This window comes from Rhinopithecus roxellana, chromosome 4 (genome assembly GCF_007565055.1).
Source record: "Rhinopithecus roxellana isolate Shanxi Qingling chromosome 4, ASM756505v1, whole genome shotgun sequence".
NCBI lineage: Eukaryota > Metazoa > Chordata > Mammalia > Primates > Cercopithecidae > Rhinopithecus > Rhinopithecus roxellana.
Genome location: NC_044552.1, coordinates 6,373,596 through 6,399,856, shown reverse-complemented (window position 1 = coordinate 6,399,856; position 26,261 = coordinate 6,373,596). Strand labels below are relative to the sequence as shown.

Below are 26,261 nucleotides of genomic sequence, written 5' to 3'. Positions count from 1 at the left end.
AGTAACTATGACCTCTCCTTCACTGTCCTTAGGTCTCTCAAGGATCTCACTTCCATTGCCTGTCCCTTAAAACCCTGGGAAGTGGCCTCTGCCCCTTGAGAAGATGAGTGAATCCCCTGCTGGTGTTCTGAAGGCACCCAGGAGTGCCTGGGACAAGCAGAGGGAACAACCCCCCGAGGATGCAGAAGCAGAGTGACCAGGCCCATCGTAAGGCAATCCTGAGCAAGGGATAGTGCGGGACCTTATGAGCGGAAGAGGGGCTAAGAACCAGCAAGGCCAGAGGACAGGGAGCCCTTTGCCAGAGGTTTCAACTTCTGCCCAGCTTTCTCTTGTTCTGGCCACGGCTGTCAGTGTCGATTGGTGGAAGGACATGTCCCTGGTGCCAGAAGACTGGGGTTTGAGTCTCATCTCTTTCTCCTATCTGTGTCCTGGGGGAGGTTACTTAACTTCTCTGGGCCTCAGTTTTCTCCTCTGTACAGCAGAAACATAACCATATCCCACAGTTACTGCGATGAGCGTGGCAAAGCATTTTTTGTAAACTATAAGGAAGCTGGCAGTGGTTCCAATGTTTTGTGTGAATGGACCTCACAGGACAAAACTGAGGTAACAGAGGATCACAATGCACCTTTTTCAGTTTGATATAATCATCTTGAAATTACATTTATCAGGATCATACAGAGTCTTCCCAAAACTGAAGGCCATGCATAATTTGTCCACCTCAAGCCATTGAACACAGAACATGCATGTAGAGACTTCCAGAAAAATCCAATAACTGTGATCCAAATGGACAAAAATCCAAGTGGGCTCAAGTGAAATAACAGACATAGAAAACTGTGAAGAGTTAAACACATGATGATAAAAAAGGACTTTGTCAGCCAGGCGCAGTGGCTCATGCCTGTAATCCCAGCACTTTGAGAAGCTAAAGCAGGTGAATCCTTTGAACCTAGGAGTTTGAAACCACCCTGGGCAATATGGTGAAACCTCATCGCTACAAAAAAATTAGCCCGGCATGGTGGTGTGCACCTCTAGTCCCAGCTACTCAGCAGACTGAGGCAGGAGGATTGCGTGAGCCCAGGAGTTCAACGCTACAGTGAGCTGTGATTGTACCACTGCACTCCAGCCTGGGTGACAGAGTAAAAGCTTGTCTCGAAAAAAAAAAAAAAAAAGGCTTTGTAATAAACTTTTCTGATGTTTTTCAGAATTCAGTTTGTATAAATTTGAGACATCTACATTTCACAAATGTGATTATCGCATGCGATAATAAAGCAAAGTTTATCCCCACTAGTTCCTATGCCTGGAGCTTGCTTAGACTTGTACATAATTCCTGGTGCCCCTGACAGGCACCTTTCCAGCCTCTACGGAATCTTTAGCAGACCCAAGACACCAGGCTGAGCCTCGTGACATTGTGGCCACCAAGTGTGGGAAGGAATTACTAAACTTCAAAGCTGACTCAACCAAAAGAGAAAAACGGCAAGTCCCCGATGGAAAGGTGTTGATGGCTCTCTTTTCAAACACCTCCAAGCCTGGCTGCGCACAAAGGCCTGACAGTGTCCCAAGCTACATCAACACAAGCTGGGTTCAAAGACTCACAGGTCTAAGCATCCTGGGCACCACAGAGATAGGAGAGTCCATATGGAAACAGATTGCCTTTTCTATGAACCACGTGTGAATTCTGAACTCCTTTTCTTCTCAGTGTTCGAAAAGGAAAACCAACCCACTTTGCAGTCTCTCTGCAGTGTCTTTAGAAGGCCAGTTCCTTTCTGTGCCTCTCAAGCCCATGCTGAACTTCTCTGTTCTTGTCCTAGCACCTCTTTTGTCAAGCCGTGAGCCTCACTCAGCCCAGAGTGACACTCATCACTGGGCCGTGTGAAAACTGGGGGGATGGGGAGGAAGTGAGAAGGATGCGAAAGCCGAGGCGGGAGGAGGGGTGCCGCCTGAGACCCTTGCGGCCAGCAGTGGAAACACAAACTTGACATTTCCATTTTCCATCGCCTTCTGATCTCAGGCCCCCAGTGCGATGCGCTGGCTTTTCATTTCCACTCCCTTTCACACCCAGCACATTAAAGGCCTCTGCAAGACCAACAATGGAAAAAGGCTATAGGCTTTAAATCATGAAGCCTGGGGAAATTCAACAGTTGCTGTCTCCAGCTTCTCTACCCAAAGCACCAAAAAAGCCTTCCCTGAGGGAGTCCAGGCCCCCTCCCAGGGCAGGGGGCAAGAGTACTGCTTTTGATCATCTGTACTTCTACGGCCACTTTCCCACTTCCCTCCCCAAACACCACAGCCCGGCTGTGAGCTGAAAGAGCTCCCTTTGGCCCTCCATCAGAAGCAGACTTTCTGATCATTCAGTAATTCCAGTAAGAAGGTCCACTAAGTATTGTAAAATGTATTGCTTCCCGCCTGCTTTTTCTCTGACCTAGTTAAAAGCACTGTGTTGGACATACATCTTCTCGATCACATGAAAAGTGGGAATAAATACCTTAATTGGTACCAAGTCCCTGAGCACGGGAGCCAGCTTGCTAGATGCTCAGAAAGGACTCTACAAACATTAGCCCAGGTCATATATTTACAAAGACGTGCTCCCGGGTGGCTCCCAAATGGCACAAAGAGGAAAGACCCCAGCAGAAATCAAGATGGGTGGGGATCTGTTCTTTTCATGAGAGTAAAAAGACTGGACTATCTCATTGCGGGCTGAGAAGGCCTGGCTGGCCATAGCACAGCTGCCTGTAAAGGGAAACAGCCCCACAGGCTGCCTGGAGGAGCTGGTCCCCTATGCAGCAGACACTGGCTGTTAAAGGGTTGTGTGGCCCCAACATGAAATGATGGCTGTACTTATGAATCGGTTTGTTTATATACCATCAACCAGGATGTTCTATCAGCTTGCTGCTTTAATGACCCACTGTTGAATGCACTTGAATGCAAAGACCTCAGGGGATTTCAGAGACAGGGAGAGGGCGAGTTCCATGGTCCTCTCAGACAGAAAAGTTTGGGTTTACTGCTAGCCAAAAACTAGGAGTGCGACAGGAACTGCTGACGTCATAAAGCTTGGCCAGAAACGTAGTCAGGTAGTGCCCTGAGCACAGCCCAGACACTGGCGCTCTAAGAAACAGCCCTTAGCCCAAGGCTATCTGGAAGAAACAGAACAGGGCTCAACACAATAGTGTGGTGGAAAATCAACTGAGTGGGTTGGCAAAGAGCATCTTTCTTAAAAGAAGAGAAGAGGACACAGAGTGTACCCTATGTAATAAGGGAAGTATTATTTTGTAAAACACTTAAGTTTTATATATTCCATTATTTTGTAAAACATTTAAGTTTTATATATTCTTATGTATGAATATTACATACAGATAGATATGTAATATATACATTATTATACAAACATACTACTATATATATATATACACACACATGCATGTATAGAGTGGTATGGCAGGTTGTATTTTTCAAAAGTGATCACACTACTTCTCATCTCACATGTTCTTCCAGAACCTTGCCACTTCCTGATGAAGAGGTGAAATATATGTCCTTCCCCTTGAATTTGGATGGGTCTTTGGCACCAGCTTAATGAAAAAATATGCAGTGGAAATGGCACCATGTGACTTCCAAGGGTCAACTGTAAAAGGTGATCACAGCTTCTGTGTAGCTGCACTCTGTAGGAATGCTTGCTTTTAAAATCCAGCCAGGCCTGGCACCGTGGCTCATGCCTGTAACTAACCCCAGCACTTCGGGAAGCAGAGGCAGGTGGAGGACTTGAGGTCAGGAGTTCGAGACCAGCCTGGCCAATGTGGTGAAACCCCCTCTCTACTAAAAATACAAAAAAAAAAAAAAAAATTAGCCAGGTGTGGTGGCACACATCTATAATCCCAGTTACTTGGGAAGCTAAGGCAGGAGAATTGCTTGAACCTGGGAGGCAGAGGTTGCAGTGATCCGAGATCATGCCTCTGCACTCCAGCCTGGGTGACAGAATGAGACTCCATCTCAAAAAAATAAATAAATAAAAATTAAAAGATAAAATCCAGCCATTGCGCTGCGAAGAAACCCAAGCCACATATGGTATGGGATGCTGTCCATCAAGTATAAACAGAAGGAAGGGATTGGCCACAGTGTTATCCATATTCCCAACACTCCTATTATGGGGTTCCCATAGAGACAGGCAACTTGTGTACAACGGGGAAGACTTAATGAAAGGAAACGAAAGAAGCTCTTGGGAGTCCACCTACGGCAGGAGTAGTGGGACAGCGGGTGGGGAAGAGTACCCTTGTGGCCTCCAGCACAGCCTCCAGACAGTGGAAACCAGGGCTATCTGTGGGTCTTGGGTGGCCTGCCCCACTCCCTCCTCCTCCTGTCAGGCTCGCTGCCAGACTCTACTCCTCACCTTCTCTGTCTCCAGGACTCCCTCCCATCAGGATACCTACCTGAGGACTCTCCATCTCCAACTTTTCAAGTAACCTTCCCCTGCCCTCTCTACAGTCCAGCCATCATACGCATGCCTTATATGTGTTTCATCTCTTTTGATATTCACAGTCATATTTATACATCGGGAAACCGAGGCATGAAGAGAGCAGTGAAGGCATTCATCTCAGGTCAAACAGCTAGTAAGTTTGGGTTTGGGACTGAATGAGGGCCACTTAATTTTGCATTGCTTATTTTGAATCGCTATGCTATATTCTGCAAAGAAGAATGAGCTGGAGAAGGGAAACTGAAATCTGTGGGCCTGAGGGTAGTGGTGGTGGGGACTATGATGGTAGCACCTGCTCTGCCACAGCCTGTACTGTGTACCACACGGTCATGGTGTCCAGTCTTCACCACTCTAGGCAAGTAAGATTATTATTGTTGCCCATTTTGCAGATGAAGAAACTGAGGCTCGGATATGTTAAGCAATTGTTCCAAGGTCATTTAGTCAGAGTCAAGATTCCATCCTAGACCTCCCATTCTTTCTACGCTACCACTCATATTCTCTCCTCGTCCAAAAGGAGCATGATGGTCCCTCCTTGTCTTGACTAGCCACACTTTCACACAGGTTCTTTGGACTTTCATTTTCTCTGTGATCTTTCTTTAAAGTCATATGCTGAAAGAGCCTTCCCTCCAGATCATTCCACACTCACCAATAGGGCCAAATGCCCTTTTAGCTACAGAGCTTGGTGGCACTTTTCTAACTAAAAAACTGCACCCACTCTCTTCTCTGAACCGCCCTACTCTAATTAGCATTATGCAAATTTTATTTTAAGAATGAAGCTTTTCATCTGTGATGAGAAAGAACCCAAAGCAATAAAGGACCCAGCACCTCAATACAAACTTAAATGACCACTTACATTTAGTTCCCAGGTTGCCACCAAGTGTGAAATGTCACCAGCTAAAAATCTCTAATTAAACTCATTTTCCCAAAGTCCCTCCTTACTTTTGCCTGCCTTCAAAATCCAAAGCTTGGCAGAAACAGTTGATTGTTCAGAGCCTGTGCCTCTAATGGCAGATTTCATGAAAAAATCAATTCTCTCCACCCTCGGTATTGAAAATCACTAAGGGGCCATTTCCTCAGCAGCATTCTGCCTCTACTCTGTTAACATAGCTCAGGGAGGAGAGGGTTCTCATTACCCAGTGACTCCGCCCAAGCATGGCCCAAGTCACATACCACATAGCTTCTGAACCCACTCTGAGCAGGCAAACATCAAAACAACAAACCAACAGGTGTAACAGCACAGGTCCATTCAGAAACAGAAGACAGCCATTTTCCATACAACGAATCACCAGATTTCTTCCTGGTTAAGTAATATTCTTTTCTTTTTTCTTTTTTTTCTTTTTGAGATGGGGACTCAGGCTGGCATGCAGTTATGACTCACTGCAGCCTCAACCTCCTGGGCTCAAGTGATTCTCCCACCTTAACCTCCCAAGTACCTGGGACCACAGGCGTGTACCACCATGCCTGGCTAGTTATTATTATTATTATTATTATTTGTAGAGATGGCACCTCACTAGGTTGCCCAGGCTGGTCTCAAACTCCTTGGCTCATGCAATCTTCCCACCTTGGCCTCCCAAAGTGCTAGGATTATGGTGTGAGCTACCATGCCCAGCTTAATGATATTCTAAACAGACAAGAACCTTAGGAAGAACACAGAAGAGAAAGACAGGGGAAAATTCCTATTTCCATGTCAGCCAAAGGTGACACTTCTGCTAGAGGGAAACTTCAGGAAAGGGCATCAAAAAAGAAAGTAACCCCATCCAGCCCCTTACTTTCCTCTTATCACAACACCCAGCTACCTGATTTCCCTTGAGGTTCCAGCCTGTGGCCTGTGCACATCCTGCCATATCACTATGGTTGTTCCCTGAGCAGGCAGCACAGAGGCTATTGCAGCCTCTCTTCACATGTTACTCTGTCTCCTGTGCATCTATCTCCCCTTCCTACACCCTGACTGCATATCCCACCAAACCTTCATCCATGCAGTGAGAGAAGACAAGAGTGTCAATAAACAAAGCAGCAACTTGCCCCAAACCGACTTCCTCTCCTATATCTCTGGTCATGTAACACTGCCCATAGAACATCACTGGTCACATGTACAAGTTAATTAGAAACATCCAACATTTACTCATGCAGCCCTAGTCTATGATCAACATTCGGCTAAGCCGCAGTCTGCCTAATTTCGGGTTTCTCAACGGCAGCATGACTGACATTTTGTGCCGGGTCACTGTTTTTTTTTTTTTTTTTTTGCCTTTGAGATGGAGTTTCGCTCTTGTTGCCCAGGCTGGAGTGCAATGGCGCAATCTCAGCTCACTGCAACCTCCGCCTCCAGGGTTCAAGCAATTCTCCTGCCTCAACCTCTCAAGTAGCTGGGATTACAGGCACGGCACCCACCACCACGCCTGGCTAATTGTTTCTATTTAGTAGAGATGGGGTTTCACCATGTTGGTCAGGCTGGTCTCAAACTCCTGACCTCAGGTGATCTGCCCGCCTCAGCCTCCCAAAGTGCTGGGATTACAGGTGTGAGCCACCATGCCTGGCCTTTGGGTCACTTTTTGTTGTAGGGAGCTGACTGTCCTGTGCATCATAAGATATTTAGCAGCATTCCTGGCCTCTACTCCTAGATGCTGATAGCTCTTCAATTGGGACAACCAAAAATGTCTCCAGACATTGCCAAATATTCCCTGGAGGGCAAAATATTCCCCAGTTAAACATCACTGGGTTAAGCTAAAGGAGGACTTCCATGGAAGAAAGCCTTGAGGGGAGTTTTCATGTGGGGTTGGGGGGTGGGGAGTTTTCTTTGTCCTCCACCACACCACATTGCATTCCCTCTCTCTCCAGTGCACTGCCAGCACCTTCACCCAGAATGCCTACAACTTCCTCTCTCCTCTGCCCAAACCATAAGAGTCAGCCAGAGAGCCGACTCCTCCATCAAGGCTCTCTCAGCCCGCACAGATCACCTGCTCCAGTCCCCAAAGGCACTTATCTGCAGACTATTGTCTCAACAAACATTTTCAGAGTCTTCTTGTAAGGCCTGCACCAGGCCCCTGAATACTAAGAGGAAGTAAGCACAGTCCTGAGGAGCACCACGACCTATGAGAGCATCAGAGTCACGGCCAGTGTTACAGCCTGTGTGGGGCAAGTGGAGGGCACAATGGGAACAGGGAAGTCAAGTACAGGGCATTATGGGAACACAGAAGTCAGGTGCAAGGCATGAGGGGAATATAGGTCAAGTGCAGGGCATTATGGAAATACAGGAATCAAGTGCAGGGCATTATGGAAACACAGGAATCAAGTGCAGGGCATTATGGGAACACAAATCAAGTGCAGAGCATTATGGAAACACAAGTCAAGTGCAGGGCATTATAGGAACACAGAAGTCAAGTGCAGGGCATTATGGGAACACAGAAGTCAAGTGCAGGGCATTATGGGAACATAGAAGTCAACAGGAGGGCATTATGGGAACACAGAAGTCAAGTGCAGGGCATTATGGGAACACAGAAGTCAAGTGCGGGGCATTATGGGAACACAAAAGTTAAGTACAGGGTACATGGGAGCACAGAAGTCAAGCACCTAACTCTTGAACTGGAAGGAGAATTAGACATCCAGAAAAGCAAAACATAAAAGACCAGTAAAAATCAGCCCGACATGAAACAGGGAAGGTACTCCTTGAAGACAGAGTAAATAGAAGCATAGTAGGCTTTCAGAACAGCAGGCTACAGGCCAGAACACAGCAGAAGAACCAAAAACAGCAAGGCTAAATGTGGCTGGAAAATAAGAGGCCTAGAGAATTTGCTACATGTTCAACCAGCATCTGACTCGCTTCAACAGGCCACCTGCAGCAGCAGGGTCACCACACAAACTCGTACATCTTGAAGGGTACATGTCTCAAACCAAACACCTCCAGGGCAACTGTAGACCTGCCTCTTTCTAGAGCTTTCTCTTTCTGAGCACCTCCAAGCACATGCTGTGCTATACTCACGAACATCCCAGCCTTCGTGTCCTTACAGAAGGGGTTTGGGGAACTGCAGCCTTGAGCTACAACTGCCGTCTCTATTTACCTACCTGGGAATAGGGTGCTAATAGAGAAACAACAAGCAATGGAACTCAAACACAGAGCAGCAGAGAACCCTTGAAGAATGTGTCTTTGACTTGTGAAATACTGGTTGTGGTAGAGGTGCTAATTCCCCACTTGCATCATGAACAAGTTACCTTTGTACATGGTGTTCCCTCTGCCTAGAATACACTTTTCTTCCCTCTCTGAGTTAATTTCCTACTCATACTCTCCTCTCAAATAAGACTTCCTTTACTCATGAAATACTTCAGATCTCTGGCATATGCTCTTGTTTCTCCTTCATCTCTCTTAATTGTAATTAAATAATCAATGGTGTGTTTTCCTGTACTAGACTGTTAGCTCCAAAGAAACAAGGCTGCACCAGTCATGGGCACCATCCCTCCAGGTGGGTTTGCCCCAGTAAGACCCCCCAGTACATCCAAGCAGCTTGTTGCATTGTTGAGAAACTTCTGTGCTGGTTGGTAAACAGCTACTGCTCCAAGCATACTGCATGCCTTCCCCAGAAGCTAGACTCGATCCAAACCATGTGATGACTCTTTATAATATGGTTTCATAGCATTTCCTGTGCACAAAGTGTGGGCTGTAAGTAACAGGCTAGCCGGGAACTCTGAACTTTTGCCTGCTGTTCTTGACTAATAAACTTGGAAAAGTTGGGTTTCTTCTCCAGCTAGTTATGTTTTTAAGACCCTAATATTATAAATATAGGAATGGAGGAGAGGGGTTAGGAGTGATGATCAAAGGAGATTTTAGCACACATTCATGTTTACACATATAATTAGAAACTAACTTAAAGGAACTTTATCTTACATGAGTAGAATGTCTGGAAGGATTTACAAGACACCAGAATCACAGAAATGAAAGCCAGTTTGCATTCTTGACTTCTAGAAACTTTCATCTCTGAATTCAGGGAGTAACAGTGTTTTCTCCAAGAACAGGAGTTGGGTGACCAGAGGATAGAGAAACAGGAAGATTAACATTTCACCTTTACTCTTTTGTACCTTTGAATTTTGAATGCATGTGTGTATTACCTGGGCTAAAAGTATACAAACATGTTTTCAAAAATTAAATTTTGAAAGTACGTAAATAAAATTTAATTTTAAAATGAAGGTAAAACAAGAATATGTTCCTTGTAAAAAAAAAAAAAAAAAGTCTAAAACTACGGTAGGAAATAAAATGAAATTAAGTGTTTCCCTTGCCAACTTCTGTTCATTCCCCAAATAAAACGGCTGTAAAAGTTTCTTGTATATTCTCCTGGATATCTAGCTTTTAAATATAATTAACACAAATAGATCATGCTCTGCATTCAATTTCACATATTAATTTTTCACTTACTGTATCTTAGAGATCTTGCCATATCAGCACATGCAAATCTAAATTATGGTTTTATAGGCTGCATAACAGTGTGTTGTATTAATATGACACAATTCACTTAACCCATTCCTCTATTAACATAGACACATACAGTGTTTCCAGTTATTCAATATTATAACCAATGCTGCAATAAATAGTTCTGCTAATATAGCTAAATGAATTCCCACGAGTAGATTTGCAAAGGTGAAGGGTGATGATTTTCACCTTGACCGCTATTGCTGAATTGCTGGGCACACAATCATTCTGTGGCTTTATTTTTTCCATTTCGTATATCAGAAAAGTATTGACGAGCTATCGGATTACTCTTACAAAAGGCTTGGCTAGCCTGAGAAATATGAAGCGAGATTATTTTATGTGACATTCGGTTAAAGGCATTGTGTTCATTCGGAACTCCAATTCAGAGCTTTGTGCAAAGGCAGCTCATATGGACAGCCCCAGGCCAAGCTGCTGGTCCAACAGCATCAGCCTCAGAGGCCCTGGAAAAGCAGGGCCTGGACATCCCATGGCCAAGTTGTGTTTACCTCCTAAAATCACTTTCAGAGGGAAAGTGTGAGTAAGGTATGAGAAAAAGGGAAAGGCTGACCCAAATGAGGTGGGTCTTGGTGAAGGCAATGATGAAAAGCCAGGAAACTCCACCTTCAAAGCTCCGAATTGGTATTGGGTTTCTGCCTCTCCCTGCTCCATCATCGAGTTCCCTTGATGACATACCAAGACTCTCTGAAGATTTTATCTTTCAAATCATCCTTTCTCTAACCACAGCAAATTCAGGAGACAGGCTTGAGCAGGACCCTCTCAACTCTAAAAGTCACTCTGAAATCCCTTCACACTCTCTCACATGCAGCCGATAGAACTTTCTGCAAGGCTAGAATTGCTCTTTATCTGTGCTGTTCAGTATGGAAGCCACTAGCCACCCGTGACCACTGAGCACTTGAAATGTGTGGTTAGTGCAACTGAGGGACTGAATTTTTCATCTCATTTTCTTTTAATTAATTTAAATGTAAATAATGGCTTGTGACTAGTGGCAGAGCAGCTATCATTGTTTTTAAAGTATAGGTGCCTTTTTAGTTCAAACCTCTTACAATCAGCCCATTCAAAAAGACAAACCAACCCTCTAGCAATCATGTAACAGATACATGTGTATAGATATACAGCAATGCATATGCGATGGGCCAAAATACTGACCATGACCTTTGGCAGTCACTGCTATGTCTGGTCAGCACACTGCAGTACACCAGACAGAAATCATTACTGGTGCACTTGAGTTTGCAAGAGTAAAGATACTTTACTCATTCTTTGTTCAGCAAACATCTATTTCAGCTATGCTGTGCTGGGCCCTGGGGTTACAGAGAAATAAAATGCTGAGGGAGAAAATGGGTAAAGGAGGAAGGAAGAAAAATAAAATAAATAAAATATGGACAGAGAGAGAAAGAGAGAAAAATACAACTGTGGTTAGCATTCAGTGCGCACTTTTTAACCTGTTATTTCATTTATTTAATTTAGTGGATGAGACATATAAATGCCAAATGGCCATGTTATGTGATTAAGGGTTTATTAGGCTACACACAAAGAACTCTGGGAGCATCAAAGAGCATAGACTGATTTGAGCCTCCTCTTCCATTCCAAAGTGAGATTTTGAAGATTTAGTATTGACGAGCCCAGCCCTGAATAACCCCAGTGCACAGTTGTGATCATTCTGTTAAAACTTAGAATACAAAAGCTGTGTGCATTGTGTTTACGTAAGAATGAACAGAAAGGGAAGTTTATTTCAACATGGAAGGCAAGAAGGCAACAAAAATGTTGAGGAACTGAGGATGCAATTACCCTCTTTACAAAGAAAGCCGATTGTCATCACACACAGAGTTTTACTATAGCCTGTAACCACTCGAGGGTAGTTGCCAAGCCTCACAGAAAATTCAGTACCATCTCTGAATGTAAAATTATACCTTCTCAAAAATCAATGAAAAAAATTAAATTTGAAAACATGAATGACTAGTCTCTCAATTAGTAACATAGTAATATATATCAATCTACACTGCTGAGTGCTTAGAATGCACCTGACATATGTATTATTTATAACATCTCTAATCTTCATCACCTATCACCCTGTAAAATGAGCACCCACTGTTAACATTTTATAGATAAAGAAACCAAGGTTTGGTGACCAAGTACTGATCTACGATTCAACCCAGACCTTCTGAGGTCTGAAGTCCATACCCCAGCCCATGGTGAACATCCTAACACTAATAAATGCCAGTAAAAACCCCTGAATAAGTGAATCTGTATTGGAGCTAGTACTAAGGTGAAAGTGTTAGCTGGTAATGTTCTGAGAGCAGAATTGTTAATCCAGACACAATGGATTTTATAATTAATGCTTACAAAACATTGACAGAAATTGATATCCTACAAGTAGACATGATTTTATACCAGCGAATGAGAACAGAATCATAGAAATGAAAGCCAATGTGCATTATTGACTTCTAGAAACATTCATTTCTGCAATCAGGGTACTCAGGAATTAACTGGTCTAGATGTGCCAGATAGAAGATTAGAGATACACTCCCCAAACCTTCCTCACATTTAATTTTCTCAAGACTGCCCCTTGTCTAACACTACAATAAAGTCACATTTTAAAAACTTATCACAGTGCCGGGCGCGGTGGCTCAAGCCTGTAATCCCAGCACTTTGGGAGGCCGAGATGGGCGGATCACGAGGTCAGGAGATCGAGACCATCCTGGCTAATATGGTGAAACCCCGTCTCTACTAAAAAATACAAAAAAAAACTAGCCGGGCGACGAGGCGGGCGCCTGTAGTCCCAGCTACTCGGGAGGCTGAGACAGGAGAATGGCTTGAACCCGAGAGGCGGAGCTTGCAGTGAGCTGAGAGACGGCCACTGCACTCCAGCCTGGGTGGCAGAGCAAGACTCCGTCTCAAAAAAAAAAAAAAAAAACAAACAAACAAAAAAAAAACTTATCACAATAATAAGAAGGAGAATCTGGGAACAAACAATTGAAAATTGAAAGAAGATCATGTGTTTCTGTAATTTCAAGTGGATTTGGGTGTACCTGCAGATCTAAGAAAGTGGCACAGTTGTCAGAAGAGGCTCTGATGCTCAGCCATTTCCCTCAATGCTTCTCTGCAACAACACCATAGGCTTAGAGTATCTGACTGTCTCTGTCAAATAAATGCAAGAATTGCACTCCTGTGCCTCCCTTCTAGCATATGTGGGAACCACCACATTTGCATTTCAGAAGTTTTCTTTACAGGTAGAGAAACTGAGCTCACTGGACACAGTAGCTCATCTTGTAACCCAGCTACTCATAAGACTTAGGCAGGAGGACTGCTTGAGTCCAGGAGTTCAAGAAGCTAAGCTTGGGATGTTGGTTGTCATTTATTGAGCATTTACTATGTCCTGGCAGTGGACTAATCACCATGCATGTATTATCTCTTTTAATCTTCATGGGAAACGTGTATGTTAGATAATACTATGCCCAGTTTCTAGATGATGAAACCCCACTATTGAGCTATGAAACTTTTCAAGTCTTAGTAAACAGTGGCTCTCAACATGTTTACCCAGGGTGAGAAGAAGGGAGAATACTTTCAAAGATACCAATGTCTATGATTCACCCCTAGAGATTGTTACACCCTTGCTCTAGGATACAGCCTGGGCATCCAGAGTTTTAAGAATTTCACAGGCGATTCTAATGTGCAGCAAAGACTAAGAACCACGGCACAAAAGCAAGTCAGTAGAGGAGACAGGATTTGAACCCAGACCTCTCTAATCCCAGAACCTGAGACCTATACTGCCCTAAAGCTGAAATTAAGAATGCTGGATGTTGGCAATCAATGATAATTGTTATAGGAAATCTAAGCTTGACCAATCCTAATATTCCAGGCTGCCCAGTTCTTCCATGGAGTGCCAGGTCTTTCCATTTAAGGGTTAACATTAGTTCTTTTTTTTTTTTTTTTTTTTTTTGAGATGGAGTTTCGCTTTTGTTACCCAGGCTGGAGTACAATGACACGATCTCAGTTGGCTGCAACCTCCGTCACCTGGGTTCAAGCAATTCTTCTGCCTCAGCCTCCCAAGTAGCTGGGATTATAGGCACCCGCCACCACACTCAGCTAAATTTTGTATATTTTTTGTAGAGACAGGGTTTCACCATGTTGGCCAGGCTGGTCTCGAACTCCTGGCCTCAGGAGATCTGCCGGCCTTGGCCTCCCAAAGTGCTGGGATTACAGGCATGAGCCACCACGTGTGGCCAACGTGAATTCTTTATTTGTGAACCATGTACACCTCCTGGACTGTAGTCAGTCCATCTACAATGACTGCTCTCAGAGCCCTACCCTTGGGCAGCACTCCTCATCTCTAGAAAAACAAGAGTTCAGACTTCCTCCCATTTCAGGACTGGCTGGGTCTCCTGGCAGCAATCTTGCTAACAAATGTTTTCAGAAATAAAAACCAGATATGTTTCCTATTAAATCAGAGAACAGCTTTCAATGTAAACAGTACTTGGGTAATTACCCTAACATGCCTAGTTCACTTCAAGAAATGCAAAACTCTTTAAATACTTTAAAATAGTGCTTATTTTGCTATTTTTAAAGCCTCAGCTTTGCCAAAATTTCCCTGGTGTGTGTCTGTCCTGCTCTAGATACATTCTCCACTGCTCTTCTCTTCCTACTGTTCCTTCCCAAAGACAGAAGGAACTGCTGCAATTTGCTGCGTATTCAGACGGATGAGAATAAAAAGAATAAGGTTTGGCCTGTTACACTGATTACTTCATCTGCTAACCTAAAAGTCCATCAGATCATCGTGAAGAAGTCATCACACAGTCCACATCTACTAAGGTTGATAGAATTTGGTACAATAAGCATTTAATGGTAAGATCTCCTTCCCCAGCCCTTCCCACAAAAGCTAGGGTAGTGCTGTGCCCACACTGGGCCCAAGTTTATTTCTGGACTCTGAGACCTCCCTCCAGCTCTGAAGGTGCATAAGGTCCACCATGGATGTCTGCCCTTCTTCATCCTCCCCCATCCACGCTGCCACCACACACCTATGGGCTCTGACTTTTCTTCTAAGTGAGTGGGATTTGGGGTGAAAAGCTCCCTGTAAAATGACAAATCTGAGATCACTGCAAGTGATAAATCTCTTTCAAATGAAATGTGGCACACGTAACTTACACATCAGATAAACACCCAACACAAAGGAGAAAATAACTGAATCTAGAGTTCTCTCCAATTTCATACTTTGTGTTAAAAAATATATCTTTTCTTGAAAATTGGTAAGATAGTAGATTTTTAACTGTTCTCACTGCAAAAATAAATGGTACATATAGTAAGTTCTCCCTTCATCAATACGTTCTTGGCAACTGCAACTTTGCACTTGAAGTATATTGAGTATATTGTATTGGTATAACAATATACCAACATGAAACCAATTCAACATAGACTAATTGATATAAACAAGAGTTACGTTCCTACAGCATATTTCTGGTCACAAAAATATCACCAAACTTCTAAATAAACACCCAAAACACTTATAATATTAAATATTGAAGTAAATGTCATAGATAGATAGATACATATTTAAGAAAGATTAATAAAAACAAGTAAGATAGTTATTTACCCAATTATTCCAGTTTAGGGGCACGTGTGGCTGCAGCCTGTCCTGGCTGCTCAGGACACAAGGAGAGAACCAGCCCTGGACAGGATATCATCCCATGGCCAGACACACCCACACACACACACACCACACTCACTCAGATGGGGACGGTGTAGACATGCCAATTCTCCTAATAGGCACAGCTTTGGGATGTAGGAGGAAACTACAGCACCTGGGAAAAACCCAAGCAAACACGGGGACAGCATGCAAACTCCACACAGACAGTGGCCACGGCCGGGAATCAATTTTTTTTCTAATCATTATAATGACAGGATGCTGAACATTGTATGTGAAGTACTGCTTATGTAAATTAGCTTGACTTAGCCATTCCACAGTATATACAGGCACATCTCACTTTATTGTGCTTTGCTTTACTTTTCAGCTATTGCATTTTTTTTTTTTTTTTTTACAAATTGAAGGTTTATGCAACCCTGCGTCAGACAAGTCTATCAGCACCATTTTTCCAATAGCATGTGATCCCTTTATGTCTCTCTATCACATTTTGGTAATTCTCACAATATTTCAGACTTTTTGATGACTAGTGTCAAAGTGATCTAAGCAACAGATTTTCAATGTAGATGAAACAGCCTTCTCTTGGAAAAAGATGTCATCTAGGATTTTCATAGCTAGAGAGAAGTCAATGCCTGGCTTCAAAGCTTCAAAGGACAGGCTGACTTTCTTGTTAGGGGCCAATGCAGCTGGTGACTTTAAGTTGAAGCCAAAATTTATTTACCATTCCAAAAGTCTTAGAGTCCTTAATAAGTATGCTAAATCTACTCTGCCTGTGCTCTATACATGGAACAACCAAGCTTGGATGACAGCACAATATTTTAAGCCAACTGTTGAGAGCTACTACTCAGAAAAAACGATTCCTCTCAAACTATTACTGCTTATTGACAATCCACCTGGTCACCCAAGAGCTTTCATGGAGATGTCCAAGGAAATGAATGTTGTTTTCATGCCTGTAGCTCATGGATCAAAGAGCAATTTTGACTTTCAAATCTTATTATTTAAGAAATGTACTTTGTAAAATGATACCTGCCACAGATAGTGATTCCTCTGAAGGATCTGTGCAAAGTACACTGAAAACCTTCTGGAAAGAATTCCCTATTCCAGATGCCATTAAGAACATTAGTGATTCAAGGGAGGAGGTCAAAATGTCAACATTGACAGGAGTTCAGAAGAAATTGATTCAAATCCCCACGAATGACTTTGAGGGATCCAAGACTTTGGTGGGGAAATCACTGCAGATGTGATGGAAATAGCAAGAGAACTAGAATTAGAAGTGGAGCCTCAAGATGTGACTGAATTGCTGCAATCTCATGATAAAGCTTGAATGGATGAGAAGTTGCTTCTTATGGATGAGCAAAGAAAGCGGTTTCTTGAGATAGAACCTACTGCTGTTGAAGATGCTCTGAACATTGTTGCAATGACAAGAAACGATTTAGAATATTACATAAACTTAGTTGATAAAGCCGCAGCAGGGTTTGAAAGGAGTGACTCCAATTTTGAAAGAAGTTCTACCATGGGTAGAACTATCAAACAGTATCACATGATATTGAGAAATCTTTCTTGAAAGGAAATCAATGCGGCAAACTTCATTGCTGTCTTATTTTGAGAAATTTCTGGCCAGGAGTGGTGGCTCATGCCTGTAATCGCAGCACTTTGGGAGGCCGGGGTGGGTGGATCATCTGATGTCAGGAGTTTAAGACCAGCCTGGCCAACATGGTGAAACCCTGTCTCGACTAAAAATACAAAAATTAGCTGGGCATGGTGGCAGGCATCTGTAATCCCAGCTACTCGGGAGGCTGAAGCAGGAGAATCACTTGGACCCAGGAGGTGGAGGTTGCAGTGAGCTGAGATTGCACCATTGTACTCCAGCCTGGGCGACAAGAGCAAGACTCTGTCTTAAAAAAAAAAAAAAAAAAATTTTGTCACAGTTACCCCAACCTTCAGCAACCAGCACCCTAACCAGTCAGCAGCCATCAACATCAAGGTAAGACCCTCTACCAGCAAAAGGATTACAACTTGCTCAAGGCTCAGATGATCATTAGCATTTTGTAGCAAATTAAAATATTTGGGACCCAGCAATCCCATTACTGGGTATACCCAGAGGAATATAAATCATTCCACCATAAAGATACACGCACACAAATGTTCACTACAGCACTATTCACAACAGCAACGACACGGAATCAATCTGAATGCCCATCAATGACATGGGTAAAGAAAATGTGGTACAATGGGTAAAGAAATGTGGTACATAAACACCATGGAATGCTATGCAGCCATAGAAAAAGGATGAGATCATGTATTTTGCGGGAACATGGATGGAGCTGGAGGCTACTATCCTTAGCAAACTAACACAGGAACAGAAAACCAAATACCACACGTTCTTACTGACAAGTGAAAGCTAAATGATGAGAATTCACGGACACAAAGAAGGTAACAACAGACACCTGGGCCTCCTTGAGGGTGGAGGGTGGGAGGAGGGAGAGAAGCAAAAAAAAAAAAAATAACTATTGGGTACTAAGTTTAGTATCTGGGTGACAAAATAATCTGTATGACAAACCCTTGTGACATGAGTTTACCTATCTAACAAATATACATATGCTCCCATTAAAAAAAAAAAAAAGAACATTTCCCTAGAGTTTAAACAAAATCTGGAGAATTCTTTACCCTAATGAAAATATATGTTCACATCTAAGATAGTGCTTTATACTTACGTTCAATATTTTTATTGGAATTGAATTTCAATTATTTAATATAGAACATTTTATGTCTAAGTAACTGGAAACTTAAAAATAAAAAAAAATTTAATGAAAGTATGTACATTGTTTTTTAGACATCACACTACTGCACACTTCACAGATTATAGTGTAGTGTAAACATAACTTTTATATGCACTGGGAAATATAAAAATGTGTCTGACTTGCTTTATTGTGATATTTGCTTTATTGCAGTGGCCTGGAACCGCACCCATAATTCTCCAGGGTAAGCCTATACATATTGCAAAACAACACATTGTACGTGATCGATATATACAATTTTTATTTGTTAATTAAAAACATAAAAATTAAATATGTATCTTTTCACCTCCCAAGCTCCACCATAAAAGTCAACCCCCTCTAAGTATTAAATGAATCCCCTTCTAAAGGAAATTGATTGAGAATACAAATACCAGTCTGGCAATAACACCACATTAATGATCAGTCACACACCGACTTCTGCATACACTGGTGGGGACTAAACATGGCAAAGGAAGAGGGCTCAGCAGCCAGCCACAGGCGCCGAGGCTGAACAGGGAGGAGGGAGGAGCTAGCATTCCGGTGAAGGTGTCGGCCGGCAGCCTTCCAAGCTTGCGGATGTTCACCAACTCCTGTCTTCATCAGAAGCCAGATTTCCTGGTGCTCGTTGAGCACCACTTCTCATATTCATATCTGAATACTAAGGAGATAATATGCATCTAAATGAGTTCCAGAGACTGCCCATGGCTATAATCTCCTACTGATCACAGTAACAATGTTCTGTACTTGTACTGGGCCCTCAGTCTGAAGAGACCAAGATCCAATCCCACCGTGTCCCTATCAGAATAGCCATAGAATTAAAACTATTCAGGGAAACAAGCTCTTGTTTCACATTTTCCAGAGCCAAGGACAAACAGATCTCGTCATTTGGCAATGCCTGGCTCCCTTCCCCTCCGAGTATGGTTCTGAAGTGGGAAGAAGATTCTTACAGCCAAAGAACCAGGAGAAAAAGACAGCTGGGTCTGGCATCTCTGTTCTTCCTAACAGGCTTGCTTTCAAAAGAAAGGCAACATTTTCCCCTCATTTCTGCAGAATCAAGAGGTTTGCTCTAAAACAAGAAAGCTTAATGCTGCCACCCACTTAGAAGACACACAAACCAAGTAAAACTCAGGACTAATCTTTAAGAGATCAATAGCTTCCAGCCATGTGTGACACAGGCTTGTCCTGCTGGGTTGCACAGTCCAGACGTCCAACCTTGGCTGTCCTATGCCTCTCGGGTGGATGCCACAATGTAGGTCTGATCTTTTCATAGAGCATCACACCACAGAGTGGGCTAAGTGCATCAACCTGGATTAGAAGGAGTGCACTGGGTGGCAGGAGGAAGGTTAGAGAATGTCTGTTTGTTCAACCTCAGAAGGGAAAAAGTGATGCTGACAGGGTCAAAAATAGACTAGCAGAGGGAGAAGGGATCTCAAAACCACCATGCTGGAGTCTGGACCAATCGTTCTGCCCACTTTACTAATAATCACAGCCCATTCCTAGCCCAATAACAAACTGAAAGCTAACAAAGCTGCAGCTCTGGGGATTCTAACACGACAGGGACAGGCTTTTGAAACAGCCACATCATTAAATGGAATTTGTTTCAAATCACCTTTAAAACCTCCAAACACAGGCCTGTTCACTTGCAACTCCCAGAACTGAATCCTAAGAACCAGCATGCCCAGGCTGCCCCAGAAGAATGAGGGGGGAAGCAGCAAGACAGAGAACTGCACGTGTTAGAACCCTGGGGACCACTGGGGTCATTAATTATATCGACTGGTGGCTGTGATCTCTAAGTTGGAGGTTGCCACAACGTGGGGAGGATCCACATCCTGAAAAGCCTGGAAAGAGCCTGAGATTCAGACGCAGGACGTGGTGAAGCCGGGAGAGTCTGAGCAACGGCCAAGGGTTACACCAGGCCCACTCTGGCCACCTGCTAATCCTAAAGTGGCTTATCAAGCAGTGCCAGCAAACACACCCCTGACACTGGCAGCGGATCACATGTGTAGGCCACATCCACTGCCCCAAGCACATGTATGCACGTGGCCACCAGCTACAGCAAGGGGAGCCTTGCACGGAAAGAGGGGTCCCAAGAAAAAGGGTAAGGGCCAATGTGATCCCACTCATCTGTCCTGCTGATGGTGGAAAGGGATTTTAGACATCAGAAGCACATATTTGAGCCTTTTCTCCTTTTACCAACTGGCAGCAACACATCCTTCATCCCCACCAGACATTTCTCTGCCCATCTTCTAGGTGTCCAAAACAGAGATGGCTTCCCCAATTCTGAGTCCATCCAGCTCTAAGTAACCAAGAGTATTGGCAAAAATGGGCTCATCTGTAAGGGATGCTTTTGGAACCTGTCTGATCTCCCAGATGGTAGAATAAACAATCCACTGATTTCACCACCATTCCAAAAGATCAGAGAAGATTGGTGTTGCAAGGCTTATTAGCATCCTAGGACTGTTGTAACAAAGGACCACAAAGCAAGTGGCTCAAAAAACAGAGGTACTGTCTTAGCTCTAGAGGCTGAAATCTGAGATCAAAGTGTGGGCAGGGCAGGATGCTTCTTAAGGTTGGAAAGGAAAATCTGCTCCAGGCCTCTCTCCTATCTCCTGGTAGTTTGCTGGCAATCATTGGCATTCCTTGGCTGGTAGATGCATCAGCCTACAAGCCAGGTGCCGGTGCTCTCTCTGTGTGTCTGTGTCCAAATTTCCCCCTTTTTATAAGAACAGCAGACATGGTGGATCAGGGCCCATCCTAGTGAACTCATTTTACCTTTAAGATATTAAAATATTAACTTAAGAGATTCTGAGGCCGGGTGCAGTGGCTCACGCCTGTAATCCCAGCACTTTGGGAGGCCAAGGCAGGCAGATCACTTGAGGTTAGGGAGTTTGAGACCAGCCTGGCCAACATGGTGAAATCCTGTCTCTACTAAAAATAACAAACAAACAAAAAAATCAGCCAGGCATGGTGGTGGGCACCTGTAATCCTAGCTACTTGGGAGGCTGAGGCAGGAGAATCACTTGCACCCCGGGAGGTGGAGGTTGCAGAGAGGTGAGATTGTGCAACTGCACTCCAGCCTGGGCAACAGAGCGAGACTCCATCTCAAAAAAAAAAAAAAAAAAAAAAAAAAGAAAGAAAAGAAAGAAAGAAAGAATGCATAGGAGTTTTCCAAAGTCATTAGGGAAAAGGCACTCCAATCAGAAGGTAAAGAGAACAGAGGTATAAAGCCTCAAACATTTGAGGGTAGGAGGTGAGGATGAAAGAGGCACAGAGGGCTGAGGAGGGCTGGAACTGTATTCTAAGGGTGAAATGGAGCCACCGGAATCATTGGGCATTACTGGCCACAATGGAGAGAATGGAGGGGGTAGAATTTGGGGTGGATTTGGAGGGAGGAGGGAGGTGGACATCTAGCATGGCTTCCAAGTATCTGGTGTGTGCCTGGGTGGAGGGATGGAGGGGGCACTCATGGTGCACTGAACAGAGGCAGGGAAGAAAGGAGCGGAGCAAGCTGACGCAGCAGGGAACAAGATGATGCTTGTTATAAAGGTCTGGCTTCAGCAGTTCCTTCAAAAACCTCATTCTTAGCAACTTCTCTAATTGGCCACACCTGACTCTGGGGACCATCATCATATACATGGAATGTTAATGTACACGTTCATTTACCTGTCGTTTTGTAAGGGCCCATCAGTCATTTCTTGTAAATGATGGTGAGGGCTTCAGTGTCGCCCTCTCATGCAGCCCATGGGATGCTCTGGAAGGGACCCCTCCTCCCAATTGTTTATCCTCCACCCCCATAAGGCACAGAGCACAGTGTGTCCTCTGCACAAAGGAAGTGCTTGACAAAAGTGGCTGGCTAATGGTTTCCTTTTCTTGTTTCAGCCTCAAGGAAAGGGTAAGCCTCAGGTCCCCTTCGCTGTTTGTGCTCTTATTAGTCTTCCACCTGATAAGGATCTGGTGAACAATTTTGAAAAGAAAATGCAAGTTTCCAAATGCCATTGCAACACTCAGTCTTCCTCATAAGTGTCAACAGAGGCACAATATCTGCCTACTCCCTGCATGTTGTTTGCAGCAGCTCCTGGGCATACAGCTATAGTCAGTGTCTCGTACCATTAAACCACTAAAGAACTTATAAACTTTTCCAAAACAGCCTCTGAGGGTCATGCTTCCGGTAACCAGGTGGACAGAGATCTGGCTGTACTTCCTGAGATGCTCTGTTCTTAAAGCTGCTGACTTCTAACCCTAGCTCTGGAGACAGAGCCAAAGTCTCTCTAAAGCAGTGGCTAATTTTAATGCTGGAATACAGAGAGGTAGAGTGACTCCCTCTGCCGTTGGAAAGTCACCTGGGTAACCTAGGGCAACTGCAAGAAGAAGAAAGGGCTACTCAAAAAAACAAAAACTGATTTGGTGCCTGTAATCCCAGCACTTTGGGAGGCTGAGGCGGGAGGATCGCTTGAAACCAGGAGTTTGAGACCAGCCTGGGCAACATATTGAGACACTGTCTCTACAAAAAAAAATTTTTTAATGAGCCAGGCATGGTGGCACACACCTACAGTCCCAGCTACTTGGGAGGCTGAGATAGGAGGATTGTTTGAGCCCAGGAGGTTGGGGCTACAGTGAGCTATGACTGTGCCAGTGTACTCTAGCCTGGGTGACAGGGGGAGACCCTATCTCAAAGAAAACCAAACAACAGCTTTTGTTGCATTCTCATGGTCCATAAACGATGTGACAGCCAAGCATGATAGTGCATACTCTCCTCTCCTTAGTTACAGACCCACAGTTCTTGCTAGGAAGGGTGCAAAAACTCTACCTTCACAGAATAGAACTCTATGGGTACCTAAAACATTCAGAAAAAGTTACGTGTTTTCTATTTCTATTTCTATTTCTATAGAAACAGTCTAAATATGCTAAGCGATATGGTTTGGCTGTGTCCCCATCCAAATCTCATCTTGAATTGTAGCTCCCATAATTCCCACGTGTTGAGGGAGGGACCTAGTGGGAGATAACTGAATCATGGGGGCAGTTTCCCTCATATTGTTCTTGTGGTCGTGAATAAGTCTCATGAGATCTGATAGTTTTATAACAGGTTTCTCCTTTTGCTTGGCTGTCATTCTCTTTTGCCTGCTACCATGTAAGACGTGCCTTTTGCCTTCCACCATGATTGTGAGGCCTCCCCGGCCACGTGGAACTGTGAGTCCATTAAACCTCTCTTTCTTTATAAATTATCCAGTCTCAGATATGTCTTTATCAACAACATGAAAACACACTAATACACTAAGGTTAAGACCTTGTACTTCCTCTCAAATAATATTTCCCCCAGCAGTAATTTTTCCCAACTTCCATAAGACTAACTAGCTTTCCTGACTTAGTTCTGGAGAACTGTCACTACTGTTCAATTAAGGAATGATGCTGCTGCTCTTCCTGAAGCATGCTGCCAGAGCTGCCCAGGTGAGAGGCACACCAGCCAAGTTCTGTTCCTGAGAATTTCCTCCATATTCCAGAATGTCAAACCAGGCCAAGGTTTCTGTGAGTTTTTTACTCCTGGAACATGAACGATCTGGCCTCTCAATGGACAGCACAACATTTGGATTCTAGGTGGGGCTGAGGGGGACATAAGTAATCATGACGCCACAGTTGCAGATTTCAACTAAGCTAAAGCTCCTCTTAGCACAGGCAGAGGGGCCCGATCCTCTGTAGCATGAATTAGTACCAACTGCACCGGGCTTATCGTCACTTGCTCTTAGTCACTTTGAAAATCTATGAGTGTGTTTGCGGTCTCCAAGATCACCCCCAGGTTAGGTAAGAGGCGAATTGGTAGCAGGACTCAGCATACAGCTGTGCCTATGGCTAAGATTTATGACAGTGAAACAGGATGAAGCACAACCAGCAAAGAAAAGGTGCATGGGATGAAGACTAGAGCACACCAGGCACAAGCTCCTAAGAGTCCTCTTCTAGTGGATCACACTGGATGTGCTTAACTCCCCCAGCAAATAGCGGTGGCTACAGATGTGAAGTGTTGTCAACCAGGGAAGCTCAGTAGAAACTCATCAACCAGGGACCTTATTGTGGGGCTACTGATGTAGGCAGCCTCTGCCTACCATGTCCCAAAAATCCAGACTCCCAGGTGGAAAGCAAGTGTTCAGTATAAATCATACTCTCTGCAAAAACTGCTTCGGCACAGCAAGCCCATCTTATGATTTAACAACAATTGTATATTGGTGAAGGAAACTGTTTATTAGCTTAGTTGCCAGACACCAGCCAAGGGTCAACTTTGCAGGCAGGCCCTTATAAGGACAGCAGTCTAGGGCCTGCAGGATGAATAAACCAGGACTCCGGTGAGGTATGTAAATCCCAGGCCTCAGCTGCTTTGTGATTGGTTGTCCTTGTTAAGGTTTCCTACCATGCCTTAAGAGTAGCCCTCACCTCTGGGCTGGCTCATGTGATGCAACAGTGCTCATTCTTTGCACACTCTGGGCAACTTTGCACAGTTCTGCTGGAGTTTTTAGTGACATCACAGAATTTCTTAGAGCCACAAGGCCATGAAAGAACATTTGGTTCATTCCCCTCGGGATACAGACGTGGCGAGGTTTAGTGACTTGCCCAGACTAAATCTGGCTTTCAAAACCTTCCTCTTTCACCAGACTCTCCTGGCCCCAAATATGGGAAGGGCTTTGACATTGATGAGGCCTTCATCCATGACCCACAGGCCTGAGAGGAGGGAAACAGACCAGCAACAGAGGCCCAAGCCTAGGGAGTGGTCTGGCTGTGCAACCAGGCCTGGTGAGGTCAGGGAGACCTCGCCAGCAGTTCAGTCATGATACATGAGAGCTCATAGAGAACACAGGCTCAGGGTCAGTCCACTCTGATCAACACAGGGTCACCTTGAGGTGTCGTGACAGTTCATCAGCAAAGCCCTCCAAGCAGCTGTCAAGCAGGTGGTGGCGTGGGTGCTCTAGGGGTCCATCAATTTGAAACCAGTAGCTTGGGGGAGAGGGGAGGCCAAAGGCCTCAGGCAAACAGGATGCACCAGGGGAACAGGCGGGCAAGTCAGCAATTGCAGAAGGTGGCAGCCTGAGTGGTAACAACCAGGGTTGGGAATGCTCACCCCAAAGACATGCTGGACACCAGGTTAAGGTTGGCAAATGAATGACCCTGGGTCAAATGCACCACGGGAGTGAGGGTTTCTGCTGCATTCATGTGTGTGTTCTATGTCCTGTTTTCTTTGACTAGGGCCCCACTCACCACCACAATTTCCATCCTCATGCAAAAGGGAAGCAGACACATGGGGATTTGGATTGGATTTAAAAGACTCCAGTTCAGCTCAGCACGGTCTTAACTTGAGAGATAAAAACTCAGGTTTGGCGGGTAGCAGCTGTTTTCTATCACGTGCACTGGGAAGCAGAAAAAGTGACTGGTCAAAGAGAGATGCTCAGGTGGGAAGCAAAGGAAGAAAACTCCCAGGTTCCCTGTGTCCCTGATTCTGATCCTTCCTGAGGCTAAGCCATGGCTCTGTCTGGGACTCCATGAGATCCAACCAAATGCAATACCTGACTCGAGACTGGATCCTATTGAGAGTGGGAGGAGGCTGTAGTGGGTCAACTGGAGGCACTGGCATATGGATGTTGAATTGGATAAAAGCATTGCATCGATATTAAAAATCACTAAAGTTGATCATTCTCCTGTGGTTATGTAAGAAAACATCCCAGTTCTTGAGGAACCACATACTTGAAGTATTTCAGACTAAACGGACGGACTAATGACATCCATCCTGGCTGTTACAACAAAATGCCATAAACTGGGTGGTTTATGAACAACAGGCAGTTGTAGCTCACAGTTCTGGAGTTGGGAAGTCTAAGATCAAGGCGCCCGCAGATTCGGTGTCTGGTGAGGGCTCGCTCTCTTCCTGTTTACAGGGGGTGC

At 44.3% G+C, this 26,261-nt stretch overlaps 1 protein-coding gene across 1 annotated transcript in view; it reads right to left on the bottom strand.

The window, feature by feature from the left end:
* GFOD1 (glucose-fructose oxidoreductase domain containing 1) overlaps nucleotides 1-26,261 on the bottom strand; it is a 125,807-nt gene that overhangs the window by 62,931 nt on the left and 36,615 nt on the right. The window lies entirely within an intron of this gene.